The sequence below is a fragment of the Bubalus bubalis genome, chromosome 1, assembly GCF_019923935.1.
Source record: "Bubalus bubalis isolate 160015118507 breed Murrah chromosome 1, NDDB_SH_1, whole genome shotgun sequence".
Lineage (NCBI taxonomy): Eukaryota > Metazoa > Chordata > Mammalia > Artiodactyla > Bovidae > Bubalus > Bubalus bubalis.
The window spans coordinates 76,241,935-76,260,885 of record NC_059157.1 but is presented as its reverse complement, the minus strand read 5'-3'; positions in this window follow the sequence as shown (position 1 = coordinate 76,260,885).

The window sequence follows — 18,951 nt, the reverse complement described above, 5'->3', positions numbered from 1 at the left end:
ATTTAATTTCAGTCTGTATTTTCAACCACTATCAATGAATAGTATGTAACTATAATTTTTGTCACATTTCCTGGTCAGGTCAACAGTTGCTGCTGCTAAGTCGCTTCAGTCATATCCGGCTCTGTGGGACCCCATAGACAGCAGCCTGCCAGGCTCCCCCGTCCCTGGGATTCTCCAGGCAAGAGCGCTGGAGTGGGTTGCCATTTCCTTCTCCAATGCATAAAAGTGAAGTCGCTCAGTCATGTCCGACTCTTAGCGACCCCATGGACTGTAGCCCACCAGGCTCATCCATCCATGGGATTTTCCAGGCAAGAGTTCTGGGGTGTGGTGCCATTGCCTTCTCCCAGGTCAACAGTGAACACGTTTTTATAGACCTCACGATCTACTTTATGTGTGCACCAGAAAAGAAGCTAGGTATTTAGAAGGCCTATTCTTATTATTATTATGTGGCTTCCCAGGGGTTACAGTGGTAAAGAATCTGCCTGCAATGCAGGAGACACTATAGATGCGGGTTCAATCCCTGGGTCAGAAAGATCCCCTGAATTGGGAAATGGCAACTGGCTCCAGTATTCTTGCCTGGATGGACAGAGGAGCCAGGCAGATACAGCCCATGGGGTCGCTAAAGAGTTGGACAGGACTGAGCATGCGCACACATTCTAATTATGAGTATGAATAGAATGCCTGTCTCTGAGTTTCTCAGAGAAAATAAGTCTGAAACACCTGACGGATTTTTACATAGTTGGGACACTGTTTAGCATCATAGTATACAGATTTAAATACTACATATAGAGTAGTTCCCCAATTTAGTGTGTAAAGTAAAGTGTTAGTCACTCAATCGTGGCCGACTCTTTGCGACCTCCATGGCCCATAGCCTGCTGGATCCTCTGCCCATGGGATTTTACTGGAGGGAATACTGGAGTGGGTTTCTGCTGCTTCTGCTAAGTCGCTTTAGTCCTGTCCGATGCTGTGCGACCCCATAGACGGCAGCCCACCAGGCTCCCCCGTCCCTGGGATTCTCCAGGCAAGAACACTGGAGTGGGTTGCCATTTCCTTCTCCAATGCATGAAAGTGAAAAGTGAAAGGGAAGTCACTCAGTCGTGTCCAACTCTAGTGACCCCATGGACTGCAGCCTACCAGGCTCCTCCGTCCATGGGATTTTCCAGGCAAGCGTACTGGAGTGGGATGCCATTGCCTTCTCCACTGGAGTGGGTTACCATTCCCTTATCCAGGGGATCTTTTAGACACAGGGGTCAAATCTGGGTGTCCTGCACTGCAGGCAGATTCTTTACCGTCTGAGCCACCAGAGGCGTCAATGTGTAAAGGTAGAACTCTACGTTGTGAACCATATTTTTGAATTAGAATACCCTGGAATTAACCCCTGAAGAGGGGAAAGGCTACCCACTCCAGTATTCTGGCCTGTGGAATTTCGTGGACTGTATACTCCATGAGGTCGCAAACAGTCTGACATACCTGAGCAACTTTCACTTCATTTAATTAACCTACTTTGCAACTTACTGTAAAAGAGTTGTATTTTAAACATTTATATCATTTAGTCAAATTATTGAGAAATCAGCATATTTTATGGAGAAAGTATCTTTCACTAGTACATTTGTTATATGAACAATTGTCTGGTACCAATTATCTAGTGCCTAATATGCTTCAGTTATTTATCAAATATTATAAGCATATTCAAGGCCCACAAAAATGCCCACATTTCCCCATATTCCTCCAGCCTCTTTGAAGTTTGTCAGGGCCATGTATCACTTCTGAGTGAAATTACTTAGAGTCACAGCATGACAACTCTCATTATATTCCCTTCTGGGAGAGCTAAAAGCTACCATTGATATTACAGGACATAAAATGAAAGCAGTCTAAGATTCATGAGTAATTGATTGGAACAATGTAGTTCTAAAGATCCTTCTAATTCTCAAAAGATCTTCATGAGTATAAAATATTTGTTATATTTAAACAGTGAGATTTCAGTCAATTTGATACAGTCATATTGACTTCCATCCTAAGTGATAGTGATATACATTTGGTAAGGGATAAAACATGGTTTCTCACCACATGGATCTCATAATTGGCTACAGTATAAAGACAGTAATCAAAACAAAAAAGTATTCAGGTTAATGTTCCCTGTGATTCTGTCAATCAAGTTTTGGCAAAACTTGATTGATATTTAAGTGAACACAGCATTGCAATATCAATATCAAAGTGATAATATGACATATAATTATTTGTTAATATACTGAAGTAGGTGATTGAAAAAATAAAGCAAGAATTTTACTGTCTTTTCTTCAGGCTTCAATAGTACTTAGTGCTCAGTCTATCTTATTCTTTATCGATTTTTCCTCTACTCTTTCTGACTCTTTGTGTCTTCTGATGTTGTCTGTCTCTGAAAAATCACAGGGTTTGTACTTTTGGCCTTAGCTACTGATTTGTACTAGAACTACAGTGACATTGATAAGTAGAATCTTTTGTATTGCTCTGATTCTAGTCTTAACGGTGATATCGGGCTAGTACATAATTTTGTGGTTATGTGTTAGCACCAGACAACTGGGGATAAGAACCCAATTAATCTGTATATATCTCATTTGTTTAGTTTTTAGAAAGAAAACTATTATTTTCTTCACCAAAATATCTTCTCAACTTCCCTGAGAACCATATTTTCCAATTTGGAGCATTGAGTTATACTGGAAAAAGAAAAGAAAAATAGAAAAGAAAAAATAGATAATTTCAATAAAATACTATGTTTAAATAAACTCTTGTTCCCTAGCATAGTAAAGACAGATCCAAATAATTGAGTAAACTGGGCTTCCTTGATGGAGAAGGAAGGGACGGGGGAGCCTGGTGGGCTGCTGTCTGTGAGGTCGCACAGAGTTGGACATGACTGAAGTGACTTAGCAGCAGCAGGGCTTCCTTGAAGGCAGAAACAGAAAGCAACTTGATTCTTCCACTAGATCACCTGATATGAACCAAAGCAGATGTTCTCTCCTTACACAGAGACATTTCATAATGGGTTGTGGGTGCAGGGGAAAGATACAATAGTAACAAAATTGTAGGCAGGACACATTCAAAGTAGAAGAGACAGACTAACTGGGAAGTGCCACACTGAAGCAAGCATTAACTCTTGAAATCTGTTCCAAAAACTATAGGAAGAAAGTGGGGTGGGGAGATTGACAACAATAATTGTCAACAGGAAGAAGGATATTTTCAGGTTTTCTGCTATTTTTGTTTTTGTATTATCAGTATTCTCCTGCATACTTGATTTGGCTATTTAAAACAATTGCCCTGTAACAGAAATTATCTATAATAAACAATATTCATAAGGGCCAAACCATCTCACCTGTCTGCGTCTCCTGAGAAGCCTGTAGGTAGGTCAAAAAGTAACAGTTAGAACTGGACATGGAACAGTGAACTGGTTCAAAATTGGGAAAGGAGTATGATAAGGCTGAGTATTGTAACCCTGCTTATTTAATTTATATGCAGAGTACATCATGCAAAATATTGGGCAGAATGAATCATGAGGTAGAACCAAGATTGCTGGGAGAAATATCAACACTCTAATGGCAGAAAGAGGAACCAAAGAGGCTCTTGATGAGAGTGAAAGAGAGTGAAAAAGCTGTCTTAAAACTCAATCAAACTTAATAAAAAACTAAGGTCATGGCATCCGGTCCCATCACTTCATGGCAAACAGATGGGGAAACAATGGATACAGTGAGAAACTTTATTTTTTTCAGCCCCCAAATAACTGTGGATGATAACTGGGGCCATGAAATTAAAAGACACTTGCTCCTTGAAAGGAAAGCTATGGCAAATCTAGATTTCATGTTAAAAAGCAGAGACATTACTTTTCCAGCTAAGGTCCATATAGTCAAAGCTATGGTTTTTCTATTAGTCACGTATGGATGTGAGAGCTGAAGTATAAAGAAGCCTGAGCGCCAAAGAATAGATGCTTCCAAATTGTGATGCTGGAGAAGACTCCTGAGAGTCCCTTGGACTGCATGGAGATCAAAACAGTCAATCCTAAAGGAAATCAACCTTGAATGCTCATTGGAAAGGCTGAAGCTGAGGCTCCATTACTTGGCTGCCTGATGTGAAGAGCTGACTCAATGGAAAATGAGTCAGTCTTACCCAGAGATGTAGGAAGGATTGAATGCAAAATAAGAAATAGGTGAGAGAGAGATGAAATTGTTAGACAGCATCACTGACTCAATGGACCCGAACTTGAGCAAACTCCAGGAGATTGTGAAGGACAGGGGAAGCCTGGTATGCTGCAGTCCATGGAGTCACAAAGAGTCAGACTCAACTAAACAACATAAGGGCCAGGCTCACATAGATTTAAACTCTTATTCTTGGAAGTCTTGTCTGGATATCTGGGCTATCATAAGTCTTCCTCATTAGGTGATTTTGAGAATCAAATAAGATGGTTGTGCTGGTGCCGTGTAAACTATGACACATTTACAACTCTGGACTATAATGACAAGGGGTCAGGAAGGACATAGTGGTACTACATTAATCATGGCCTATAGTCTTATATTCTGGTTTATGTTTTTTCTGGTAACTAAGTTATATAATATAGGTGACCTCATAATAATAAATCATAGAATTTTGTCAAGTGATTTTTGACTATGAAATCATTTTATTTATGAACAAGTTTGAATTCAAAGGACTAATCAAATGCAAATTGTATCTGGCAGATTTTGGCAGATAATCTGAACTTGAGAATACATGATTAAGATGTTGTACATCAGCTTTTCAAAAATCATTTTTTACATCTCATATCTAAACAATGAGAATGAGAAGAATAATTAGTAAAATACCCCTCCTGTTGTAGGATAATTATTTAATTTTGGGGGGAGGAAGCATGAGTTATTAAAGCTGCTGAGACTATATTATTTATTAAAATTTTAAATGAAGGGTATATTAATATAATTTATTTAATATATTTAATTTACAATTAAAACACTCCCCCCAAAGGAGTACCCTGCTATTTTCTCTCCTCTACCCTACTCAAGGCTGTTAACCAGCTATGCATGTATTTTCAAAATAATCAATTAGAAGTTTCTTCAATAACAAATAGTCACAAAATTTATTATCTTAATTAAATGAAAAACACATAAGTACATTGAATATAGAGATTTATTTTTTTGAATTCCATACTTCAAGTAGCATTGAAGAGTCCTGAAATACTTACAAATAAAAATGAATTTTATTTTGCCCAATATACAGATAACTAGTTATTATTTTCTATACTCAATGAGGTGATCTGTTTACTCTGAATCACGTATTTAAGGTCCTATGAGTTCAATTATGTTTACCAAGAGTTATCCACTAAAAGTTGATAGCTTCAATAAATAGAAATAAGGCAACTTCTTTAGTGTCAGAAAAAGCATGATTAAAGGGAGATAAATGACAGAAGTAGTTGCATTAGGAAAAGGGCAAGGCCCATATTCTACATTATCCAACCTGGGATAGAAACATCTAGAACCAAAAGATAATTCTTACAAATTTTTGAACTAATATTTACTTGTTTTAAGGACCTGCCATTATGAATATTGGTATATTTGTGGCTAGGATAAAGTACCTAAGCTTTATTATTAAAATTTGAAATTGTGTTTTAAATTTGTTACATCTAAACTTTATTGTATTTAGGCATTCACAAATATTGTAGAAAAATATTCTTTAATAAAATTAATAAATTTATTGTATGTTTCAAATTAGAAAAATATGAAGGTTTACTCCATAGTCAGTTTAAATTATTTTGTCATCTAAATATAGTGAGCAATTACAATGAACATAAGCACTGATAAAACAAATTGTGTTTGCAAAGTGCTCATTTGCTTAATGTGATTTTTTAACAGATTATACAGTGAAGACTAATTGGCAAAAGAAAATAGTAACTAAAACAGTTCCTTAAAATCAGCACACACCAATATACACTCCTTAAATGGCTCTTTATCATAAAACATATCTCAAAAGTTCAATGCAGGCATAGTATTAACTAGGGCATACTTGAAAAGGTGTAATTGGACTTTATCCCAGAAAAGGCTAAATAAATTGAAATATGTTTTGAATAGTTTTTCATATTCTTCTGTGATAAAAATAACCTTATATTTCTTTAGTAGCATGAAACATTGTCCAACAAGGGAATAATCAGAAAAGAAGGAAAAGAAGCAATCAAAAGAGAAAGGGAAAGAATTTTAGCAAAGAAAGCAATAAATGACTTGTGTGAATAATTTCAAAGCCTTGAATAAGCTGCTTGTACCTCCCAGAAGACTTGTGGAAAAAATTAAAGAAATGTTTTAAACACTTGAAGAGAACATATAAGACAATTTTCTTGTTTTTTTATCTAGAACATAAAAATGTGAGAAGTACAATATTTACTGTACAAAGCCTTATCTGAGAAGCCATTAACACAATATGGAAATAGCTTAATATTGCAAATCTATAGCCCATGAAATTTCTCCAGTCAACAAAAGATCCTCCCTAACGTGTAAATTCATTTTGGTGATGTTCAATGAAGAAATTGCCTTATTACTTCTATAAAACTTTTGTAAAGGGCTATATTTACACATACAAGGGAGGTGGGATCTATAATTTAGCATCATTTTCACATTTGTTGAAGGTGAAATATGGGGGATTCTACCACAGTTATGGGATTTCGATTTCTAATTTTTAGTATTTACGCATATGGAGACAAAATATTGCAACCCTGCCATTACTGGGATCTACATGATTTTTATATCTTGTAGTATTTCTGTGTATAAGCTTAAAATAGTAAACTGTAACCAAATTGATCACAAACTTCCAACACAATTATATAGATAGTAGTATTTACTCAATTATATATGAACAGCTTATATATTTCAAGATCTTAACATTTTGAATACTTCAAGCCTCACTATTATTAAGATTACCTTACTGATATGAATCATATTCTAGTTTTTATCTTTCACTTTTTTAAGTCCATCTCTTAGCATTCAGACTCGGAAAGAGTGAGTATTTTCTTTCTTGAGTGGATTATAGTTTTATTAGTCAAGGATTACAGTTTTATTAGTCAATTGAGAGCAATTCTCTTTATCTTAGAATAGGCTGAGTCAAAGGATTATAGAGTAACTTTGAAGAATAGATCTTCCTTTTGTTTACAGAAATCTCTTCAGATCTATTTCAGCCCATAAATCTGTAATCTTTAATCACTGTGTTTTACCCTTTTCCAAAATTACCACTTGCTGCTTAATTTCTTTGATTTTTCTTTTTATAGTCATCGATTGTGAGCTATAGACACTTCGTATATTTATTTAAATTATAGGAGTTATGAGAGGGTGTGTATTGTTAAGAGACTACAACTGAATTGAACAGATACAGAAAATTCCATTCTCTGGCTTTACTATAAACTTAGTGTTTACACACAAAATGAGTAAGCCAAATACAATCTCTTGAATTTAATTATTTTTATAAAAATGTTTTTCTTTCAGATTCTTTACCGTCTTAGCCACCAGGGAAGCAACATAGACAATGGCCTTAAAAATCAAGGTATCTGAGGTCTGTCAAGAAACTTGCTTTGAAAACAAATATTTCAATTATTTAATTAAATGCCAGAATTAAATGCAATTTAATGCAAGAATTCATTCTTGCATTCTTCTTGAATTTAGCATTTTGCTTCATAAAATTCTTATAATTTATGATATTGTTGTTAAGTTGCTAAGTCATGTCTGACTCTTTGCAACCCCACAAACTGCAGCACCTCTGGCTTCCCTGTCCTTCAGTATCTTCTAGAGCTGCTCAAACTCATGTCCATTGAATCTGTGATGCCATCATGGTATAATAATATAATGATAAAAATTCTGTTCTTTGTCTATCTTAAAATTTTGTTGAAGAATAGTTCTTTATCATGTTGTCTTAGTTTCTGCTGTACAGCAAAGTGAGTCAGTTATAAGTATACATATAGCCCCTCTTTTTTAGATCTCCTTTGCCTTTAGATCACCACAGAACATTGATTAGAATTCCTTGTACTATACAGCAAGTTCCCAATAATTATCCATATTATACATTGTGCTGTATGCTGTGCTAAGTCTCTTCAGTTATGTCAGACTCTTTGTAATCCCATGGGCTGTATTAGCTTAAGCTTAATATATTTACTCAATCTGAGTCATGTCCGACTGTTTGCGATCCCTTGGACTGTAGGCTCTTCTGTCGATGAGATATCCCAGGCAAGAATACCGGAATGGGTTGCCATTTCCTACTCCAGGGGATCTTCTCAGTCTAGGGATACAACCCCTCATCTCTTGCGTATCCTGCACTGGCAGGCGGATTCTTTCCCACTGAGCCACCTGGGAAATTTTATGCATAGTAGTGTATATATGTCAATCCCAATATCCCAGTTCATCCAAGCCTCCCTCCCCCTCTTGGTATTCATAAGTTTATTCTCTACATCAGTGTCTCTATTTATGCTTTGCAAATAAATTCATCTGCACTATTATTCTAGATCCCACACATAAATGGTATTATATGATATTTGTTTTTCGGACTAGCTTCACTATATATGACACTCTCTATGTCTATCCGCATCTCTCTGTAAATGGCTCTATTTTGTTCATTTTTTAGGGCTGATGATAGGGTGGAGAAAGAAAATAAGGGTGCAGACTGCACATTCACCATCTACAGAGGTGAAGATATGGATTTTCCAAGAATCACACTATTATTTCAAAAAATAATAGTGGAGGGTTCAGGATGGGGAACACATGTATACCTGTGGCGGATTCATTTTGATATTTGGCAAATCTAATACAGTTATGTTAAGTTTAAAAATAAAATAAAATAAAAAAAAAATAATGGGATTTAAATCTTCTTCCTTATACTCCAACCATGGTAGAAAAGGGATTCCTTATAATAGGGAAACAAATGGAAACAAAAAAACCCATAAACTTGTGGAGTATCTTTACATGAGAATATATATATTTTTATCCACATGAAAAGGTAGCCCCTTTGGACCACTGTCACACACAGAACTAATTGTTGACTACTGGCTTATGAAAACAGTGAATATTAACAGGAGAACTACCAAACAGATACTTAAAGTATTATGTGTCTATTTTTCTCTTCTTTTTTCCAATGCTAACACTGTGAGAACTAGTTCTAGAAAAATAATAAAAATGAGGCATTTAAGAGTTAGTTTAAATTTCCTCTAACTTTATACCATGGAGGAATGAAACTTTAAAATTTCAGTCTAAGAATTTCAAACTGCTTTGTGTTCTATTTTAATAATTCAAAGTAAACATAAACATATGGAATCTGCCACAAGTGTCATTAAGAATTAAAAAAGTTTATAAAGTGTGATAAAAGCAGTACCAAAAAAAAAAAAAAAATGACTTCTTGTTTGTGACTCACCAGTTAGTAGCAATTACATTCATAACTCCATGGGCCTTCAATAGTGGAAACTCATGTTGCTTAGGAAGCATCACTATAAACAAAGCTGGTGGAGATGATGGAATTCCAGCTGAACAATTTCAAATCCTAAAAGATGATGCTGTGAAAGTGCTGCATTCAATATGCCAGCAAATTTGGAAAACTCAGCAGTGGCCACAAGACTGGAAAAGGTTAGATCCCAAAGATGGGCAATGACAAAAATGTCCAAACTACTGCACAATTGCACTCAATTCACATGCTAGCAAGGTAATGCTCGAAATCCTTCAAGCTAGGCTTCAGCAGTATGTAAACTAAAAAGTTCCAGATGTTCAAACTGGATTTAGAAAAGGCAGAGGAACCAGAGATCAAATTGACAACTTCTGTTGGATCATAGAAAAACCAAGAGAATTCCAGAAAAATATCTGCTTCATTGACTATGCTAAAACCTTTGACTGTGTGGATCACAACAAATTGTGGGAAGTTCTTAAAGAGATGGGAACATGAGACCATCTTAATTGCCTCATGAGAAAACTGTATGCAGGTCAAGAAACAACAGTTAGAAGTGGACATGGAACAATGGACTGGTTCCAAATTGTTACTCTGCTTATTGAACTTATATGCAGACTACATCATGCAAAATGCTGGGCTGGATGAAGCTCAAGCTGAAATCCCAATTTCCATGAGAAATATCAATAACCTCAGATATGCAGATGATACCAAGCTTATGGCAGAAAGCAAAGAAGAACTAAAGAACCTCTTGATGAAAGTGAAAGAGTAGAGTGAAAAAGCTGGCTTAAAACTCAGCATTCAGAAAACGAAGATCATGGCATCTGGTACCATTACTTCATGGCAAATAGATGAGGAAAAAAATGGAAACAGTGACAGATTTTATTTTCTTGGTCTCCAAAATCACTGTAGTTGGTGATTGCAGCCATGAAATTTAAAAATGCTTGCTCTTTGGAAGAAAAGCTATGACAAACCTGGACAGCATATTAAAAAGCAGAGATATCACTTTTCCTACAAAGGTCCATATAGTCACAGCTGTGTTTTTTCCAGTAGCCATGTATGGATGTGAGAGCTTGACCTTTAAGAAATCTGAGCACCAAAGAATTGATGCATTTGAATTGTGGTGTTGGCGAAGACTCCTGACAGTCTCTTGGACTGCAAGGAGATCAAATCAGTCAATACTAAAGGAAATTAGTCTTGAATATTCATCGGAAGGACTATCGGAATATTCTGGAAGGACTGATGCTTAAGATTAACCCCCAATACCTTGGCCATCTGATGTAAAGAGCTGACTCACTGGAAAAGACCCTGATGCTGGGGAAGATTGGAGGTAGGAGGAGAAGGGGATGACAGAGGATGAGATGATTGGATGGCATCACAGTTTCAGTGGACATGAGTTTGAACAAACTCCAGGAGATGGTGAAGGACAGGGAAGCCTGGCATGCTGCAGCCCCATGAGGTCGCAAACAGCTGGACATGACTGAGCAACTGAACAGGAACAACATGTTGCCAGGGGATTGAAGGACCTGGGAGAATACCAATCGCACCACAACAACCTGCCATTTGAAAACAAAAGTCAAATAGGTTCACTAGGTTGTCCAATTTATAGGCAGGATAAGCAGAGCCCTGCAGATCCATGGAGAAGCTTTGTGAATCTCAGGTAACCAGGAAGCAGACAGATGTTAGGTTTTTTTTTTTTTGACAAAAACACATGATGATCTCAAATACGAAATTATTACAGAAGTCTGATTGTGTTAAACCTCAGTAGGTAAAACTCAGGTCCTGATCAACTATTTTTCATCTTGTTTGATGATAGTGTGGTTATCTGACTAATTTGGAGAACTTCAAGACTTTTAAGTCAAGAAAGAATTATGAGGTGATATTTTGTATCATGACATTTGACCTGAAGTTACAAATTATTCAACTGTTCTCCACAACTGGAGGAACATCTTTATACTACTTTCATACTGCTCTTTGGACAAAGATTATGGCACTTTCAAATACCTTTATGAGGGGAATTTATAAACTAAATGAGCTGGAGGAATTTAGAAGATTAATTGGAGATGAAAGAATTATTATGAGTAAAACTTAGGAAAGCTAAGTGAGAAATATAACTTTGCTTTTGATGATAACTGGGATGAAAATGTATTTAATATAATTAGGCTAATGACCTTTTTAAGTGGACAGTTGTAAATATTAAAAATCAAAATATTTGATGAATAATTCTATATTTTAGAATATTAACTCACATTGGAATTTACTTGAAATATATAAATACATTATTATATTTTATGATGCTTATACCTGTCTGTCACTGGTTTTAATTTCCTATGGAAGACCCATAGATGTTTGGTAGATCTACTAAAATGCTCTGATGGCAATATTTTTTTTAAAGTATACTGTTTTAGTCAATTATTAAGAACTTGTTTTGCAACAAAAAGTCTTTAAAGCATACAATGGCAAAATGAATGTCAAAGTACCATTTGTTAAAATTTCAGAAATAGCCTTCCTAGCCTATAACGAACCTTAAAAATCAGAACATTATACAAGTATCAAGTGTCACATTGCAAAGACACTAGGACTTTTATACTATTAAATATACTTTTGATATTGCTGAATCCTTATAATTTTTTTAAAAAACTGGATGGTGTCCAGATTGGGGAGGGGGATCATATTACTATATTGTAGCTAAAAAGTCCATCTGTATATGACTCAAAGTTACATCACATAGAAGATATGATTAAAGGAAAAAATATTACCTCCAGGCATGAAGCAATTTCCACAAGAAAATACATGAGTTGCAATTATTCTCTAGTACCAGACCTGAAAAGAACCGACAGCTAGACATTAGTGCTGTAATTGTAGTCCAGAATCTTTCAATGAAGAGGGTTGATTAAGTTGCTTTAAATTACTGGTGTTCAAATAGTGAAATATCCTTTATTCATTTATTGCCACAGGGATCAGTGCACATGGGAAAAGAAATTATCTGAAATCTAGATTAGGCATTCAGTGGCCAAATTAAATCTGTACCAAATTTAGCAAACTAGCTGCCTGACTGATATTGTGCAAAGATCCCAAGAAATAAATCTGTTTTAGCCTTGTGATACCATTGTCTGAGAATTTTACTTGGTGCACTTTGGATGGAATGCATTTACTATCAAGTTTGACTAAGATTAACTTAATAATATATTCTCTTCTAGATATTGAGATAACTGAAAAATTTTCTAAGACAGTCACTGAAATATTGTTTATACTCTAGAAGAGCCACTTATTTTGCTTGTAATATTCTGCTTCAAATACTTTTAAAAATCTGATTTTATCCCATGTCTATTGAGACATAATTGTTAGACAACAAAATCTAAGTGTACAAATTAGAAACTTTGACATTCATAGACAGCTTTGCAACTATTTCAAAATCAACGGATAAACAGTTTATAACTTCCCAAAATCTTTTTTCATACAGTTCTGGGGTCAATCCATTTCCCAAACTCTAGGAAGTGCTGCTCTGGTATATATACTTAAAAAAAAAAAAAGTATATATACTTTTGCATTTTATTCCTTTAATATAACACAATGCTTGTGATATTTGCCCAAGTTTTAGCACCTGTCAGCAATGTATTCATTTTTATTAATTAAAGATATATCATAATTTGGTTATCTATCAACCAGGTAGTGGACATCAGGGTTTGATTCTACTTTTCGTTTCAGTTCAGTTCAGTTGCTCCGTTGTGTCCAACTCTCTGCAACCCCATGAATCGCAGCACTCCAGGCCTCCCTGTCCGTCACCAACTCCTGTATTCCACCCAAACCCATGTCCATAGGTGATGCCATCCAAACATCTCACCCTGTCATCCCCTACTCCTCCTGCCTTCAATCCCTCCCAGCATCAGGGTCTTTTCAAATGAGACAGCGCTTCGCATCAGGTGGCCAAAGTATTGGAGTTTAAGCCTCAGCATCAGTCCTTCCAAAGAACATTCAGGACTGATCTCCTTTAGGAGGGACTGGTTGGATCTCCTTGCAGTCCAAGGGACTCTCAAGAGTCTTCTCCAACACCACAGTTCAAAAGCATCAATTCTTCGGCACTCAGCCTTCTTTATAGTCCAAATCTCATATCCATACATGACCACTGGAAAAACCATAGCCTTGACTAGACAGACCTTTGCTGGCAAAGTAATGTCTCTGCTTTTAAATATGCTATCTAGGTTGGTCATAACTTTCCTCCCAAGGAGCAAGCGCTTTTTAATTTCATGGCTGCAATCACCATCTGCAATTATTTTGGAGACCAAAAAAACAAAGTCAGCCACTCTTTCCACTGTTTCCCCATCTATTTGCCATGAAGTGATGGGACTGGATGCCATGATTTTAGTTTTCTGAAAGTTGAGCTTTAAGCCAACTTTTTCACTCTCCTCTTCATCAAAAGGCTCTGAAGTTCTTCTTCATTTTCTGCCATAAGGGTTATGAACAAAATGTTATAAGCAAAACTTTTATTAACCTTTTCTTAACAATTGAAGTATAGTTAATTGGCAATATTGTTAGTTTCAGGTATACAGCAAAATGATTCATATCCTTTTGCCTTATAGATTATTACAGGATATTACATATTTATTCCTATGGTATACAGTAGGTCCTTGTTGTTTATTTAGTTTACATACATAGAAGGGTGTACATGATACATCCAAATACCTATTTTACCTCTTCTCCCACTAACCACTATCCCCTTTGGTAACCATAAGTTTGTTTTCTATGTCTTATGAGTCTATTTCTGTTTTTTAAGTAGACTTATTTATTTCATATTTTTTTAAACTTGACGTATAAGTAATATCATATGATATTTGTCATTCTGTCCAATTTGCTTCACTTTGTATGATAATCTCTAGGTCCATCAATGTGGTTGAAAATGGTATTATTTAATTCTTCTTTAATTTTATTGTATAAATAAATATATACCACATCTTCTTTATCCATTTTTCTGTCCATAGATATTTAGGTTGCTTCCATGTCTTGGCTGTTGTAAATACAACAATGAGATGCATAAATCTTTTCAAATTAGAGTTCTCTTCAGTTATTTGCCCAGGAGTAGAATTGTAGGATAATATGGTAACTCTGTTTTTAGATTTTGAAGGAACCTCCATACGATTTTCCATACTGGCTGCATCAATTTACATTCCCAACAAAAGTGTAGGAAGATTTCTTTTTCTCCACATGTTTCTAGTATTTATTATTTGTAGATTTTTTGAGGGCTTTCCTGGTGGCTCAGGTGGTAAAGAATTTGCCTGAAATGCAGGAGACCCAGGTTTGACCCCTGAGTCGGTAAGATCCTCTGGAGAAAGAAATGGAAACCCACTCCAGTATTCTTGCCTGGAGAATTCCAAGGACAGAGGAGCCTGGTGGGCCACAGTCCATGGGGTCATGAAGAGTCGGACACGATTGAACAAGTAACACACAGACTTTTTGATGATGGCCATTCTGACTGGTGTGAGATGATATATCATTGTAGTTTTTATTTGTAGTTTTTTTTTATTCTCTAATAATTAGTGATATTGATCATCTTTTCTTGTGCCTGTTGGCCAGCTTTATGTCTTCTTTGGAGATATATCTATTTAAATCTTCTGTCCACTTTCTGATTAGTTTGTTTATTGTTATTAAGCTGTTTATGTATTTTGGAAATTAATCTCTAGTTGGTAGCACCATTTGCAAATATTTTCTCCCAGTCCATAGATTGTCTTTTCAGTGTTGTTTATGGTTCCCTTTTCTGTGCAAAAGTTTTTAAGTTTAGTTACTTCTCAATTGTTTCTTTTTATTTCCATTATTCTGGAAGGTAGATCCAAAGAAATATTGCTGCTATTTGTGTCAGAGTGTTCCGCCTATGTTTTCCTCTAAGAGTTTTATAGTATCCAGTCTTACATCCAGGGTTATAATATATTGCGATTTTATTTTTATATATAGTGTTAGAGAATTTTCTCATTTCATTTTTTTACATGTAGCTGTCCAGTTTTCCCAGCACCACTTATTGAAGAAACTGTCTCTTCTCCATTATATATTCTTTTCTCTTTTTTTGTAGTTTAACTGACCATAATGGTGTGAATTTATTTCTTTGCTTTCTATCCTGTTCCATTGATCTACATATCTGTTTTTGTGCCAATATCATAAGGATTTGGTTACTATAGTTTTGTAGTATAGTCTGAGACAGGCTTGATTCCTTGAGTTCCATTCTTCTTAAGATTGTATTGGCTTTTTAGGGTATTATGTGTTTCCATGCAATTTTTGTCATTGTTGTTGTTCTAGTTCTGTGAAAAATGCCATTAGTAATTGGATAGAGATTGCATTGAATCTGTAGATTGCCATGGGTAGTGTGTTCCTTTTAATACTATTGATTCTTCTAATCTACAAACATACTATACCTTTCCATCAGTTTGTGTCATTTTCAGTTTCTTTGTGTCATTCTTCAGTTTTGGAGTACAGGGCTTTTACCTCCTTTTAGGAGTTTATTACAAGGTATTTTATTATTTTTGATGAAATGGTATGAAAAATACCAGTTTTTAAAATTTCTCATGGCTAAATAGCCATGATTGGGTTTGCTGTATAACCTGCTCACTGAAGTGATTATAGCATTTTTTATTACCATCAGCAATGTATGAGAACTCCAGTTGTACCATCTACTCATTGACATATGGTATTTCAGTCGTTTTAATTGGAGCCATTCTAGTATGAATGTCTTGGTATCTCAGTTCAATTTAGTTCAGTCGCTCAGTCGTGTCCCACTCTTTGTGACCCCATGAATTGCAGCAAGCCAGGATTCCTTGTCCATCACCAACTCCCAGAGTTCACCCAAACTTATGTCCATCAGGTCGGTGATGCTATCCAGCCATCTCATCCTCTGTCATCCCCTTCTTCTCCTGTCCCCAATCCCTTCCAGCATCAGAGTCTTTTCCAATGAGTCAACACTTCACATGAGGTGGCCAAAATATTGGAGTTTCAGCTTTAGCATCAGTCCTTCCAATGAACATTCAGGACTGATCTCCTTTAGGAGGGACTGGTTGGATCTCCTTGCAGTCCAACGGACTCTCAAGAGTCTTCTCCAACACCACAGTTCAAAAGCATTGATTCTTCGGTACTCAGCATTCTTCACAGTCCAACTCTCATCCATACATGACCACAGGAAAAACCATAGCTTTGATTAGACGGACTTTGTTGGCAAAGTAATGTCTCTGCTTTTGAAGATGCTATCTAGGTTGGTCATAACTTTCCTTCCAAAGAGTAGGCATCTTTTAATTTCATGGCTGCAATCACCACCTGCAATGATTTTTGAAATCCCCAAAAGTAAAGTCAGCCACTGTTTCCACTCTTTCCTCATCTATTTCCCATGAAGTGATGGGACCAGATGCCATGATCTTAGTTTTCTGAAAGTTGAGCTTTAAGCCAACTTTTTCACTCTCCTCTTTCACTTTCATTGAGAGGCTTTTTAGTTCCTCATCACTTTCTGCCATAAGGGTGGTGTCATCTGCATGTCTGAGGTTATTGATATTTCTCCAAGCAATCTTGATTCCAGCTTGTGCTTCTTCCAGCCCACAGTTTCTCATGATGTACTCTGCATAGAAGTTAAATAAGCAGGGTGACAATATACAACCTTGACGTACTCTTTTCCTATTTGGAACCAGTCTGTTGTTCCATGTCCAGTTCTAACTATTGCTTCCTGACCTGCATATAGGTTTCTCAAGAGGCAGGTCTGGTGGTCTGGTATTCCCATATCTTTCAGAATTTTCCACAGTTTACTGTGATCCACACAGTCAAAGGCTTTGGCATAGTCACTAAGGCAGAAACAGATGTTTTTATGGAACTCTCTTTCTTTTTGAATGATCTAGCGGGTGTTGGTAATTTGATCTCTGGTTCCTCTGCCTTTTCTGAAACCAGCTTGAACATCTGGAAGTTCACAGTTCACATATTCCTGAAGCCAGGCTTGGAGAATTTTGGGCATTACTTTACTAGCGTGTGAGATGAGTGCAATTGTGCAGTAGTTTGAGCATTCTTTGGAATTGCCTTTCTTTGGGATTGGAGGGAAAACTGACCTTCAGTCCTGTGGCCACTGCTGAGTTTTCCAAATTTGCTGGCATATTGAGTGCAGCACTTTCACAGAATCATCTTTTAGGATTTAAAATACCTCAACTGGGATTCCATCACTTCCACTAGGTTTATTTGTAGTGATGCTTTCCAAGGCCCACTTGACTTCATATTCCAGGATGTCTGGCTCCAAGTGAGTGATCACATCATGGTGATTATCTGGGTCGTGAAAATCTTTTTTGTACAGTTTTTCTGTGTATTTTTTCCACCTCTTCTTAATATCGTCTGCTTCTGTTAGGGCCATACCATTTCTGTCTTTTATCGAGCCCATCTTTGCATGAAATGTTCCCTTGGTATCTCTAATTTTCTGGAAGTGATCTCTAATCTTTCCCATTCTGTTGTTTTCCTCTATTTCTTTGCATTGATTGCTGAGGAAGGCTTTCTTATCTCTCCTTGCTATTCTTTGGAACTCTGCATTCAGATGCTTATATCTTTCCTTTTCTTCTTTGCTTTTCACTTCTCTTCTTTTCACAGCTATTTGTAAGGCCTCCTCAGACAGCCATTTTGCTTTTTTGCATTTCTTTTCCTTGGGGATGGTCTTAATCTCTGTCTCCTGTACAATGTCACAAACCTCAGTCCATAATTCATCAGGCACTCTATCTATCAGATCTAGGCCCTTAAATCTATTTCTCACTTCCACTGTATAATCATAAGGGATTTGGTTTAGGTCATATCAAGATTGCCAGGAGAAATATCAATAACCTCAGATATGCAGATGACACCACCCTTATGGCAGAAAGTAAAGAGGAACTAAAAAGCCTCTTGATGAAAGTGAAAGTGGAGAATGAAAAAGTTGGCTTAAAGCTCAACTTTCAGAAAACTAAGATCATGGCATCTGGTCCCATCACTTCATGGGAAATAGATGGGGAAACAGTGGAAACAGTGTCAGACTTTATTTTTCTGGGCTCCAAAATCACTGCAGATGGTGATTGCAGCCATGAAACTAAAGATGCTTATTTCTTTGAAGGAAAGTTATGACCAACCTAGATAGCATGTTCAAAAGCAGAGACATTACTTTGGCAACAAAGGCCCATCTAGTCAAGGCTATGTTTTTTCCAGTGGTCATGTATGGATGTGAAAGTTGGACTGTGAAGAAAGCTGAGCACTGAAGAATTGATGCTTTTGAACTGTGGTGTTGGAGAAGACTCTTGAGAGTCCCTTGGACTGCAAGGAGATCCAACCAGTCCATTCTAAAGGAAATCAGTCCTGGGTGTTCTTTGAAAGGACTGATGCTAAAGCTGAAACTCCAATACTTTGTCCACCTCATGCGAAGAGTTGACTCTTTGGAAAAGACTCTGATGCTGGGAGGGATTGGGGGCAGGAGGAGAAGGGGATGACAGAGGATGAGATGGCTGGATAGCATCACTGACTCAATGAACATAAATTTGTGTGAATTCCGGGAGTTGGTGATGGACAGGA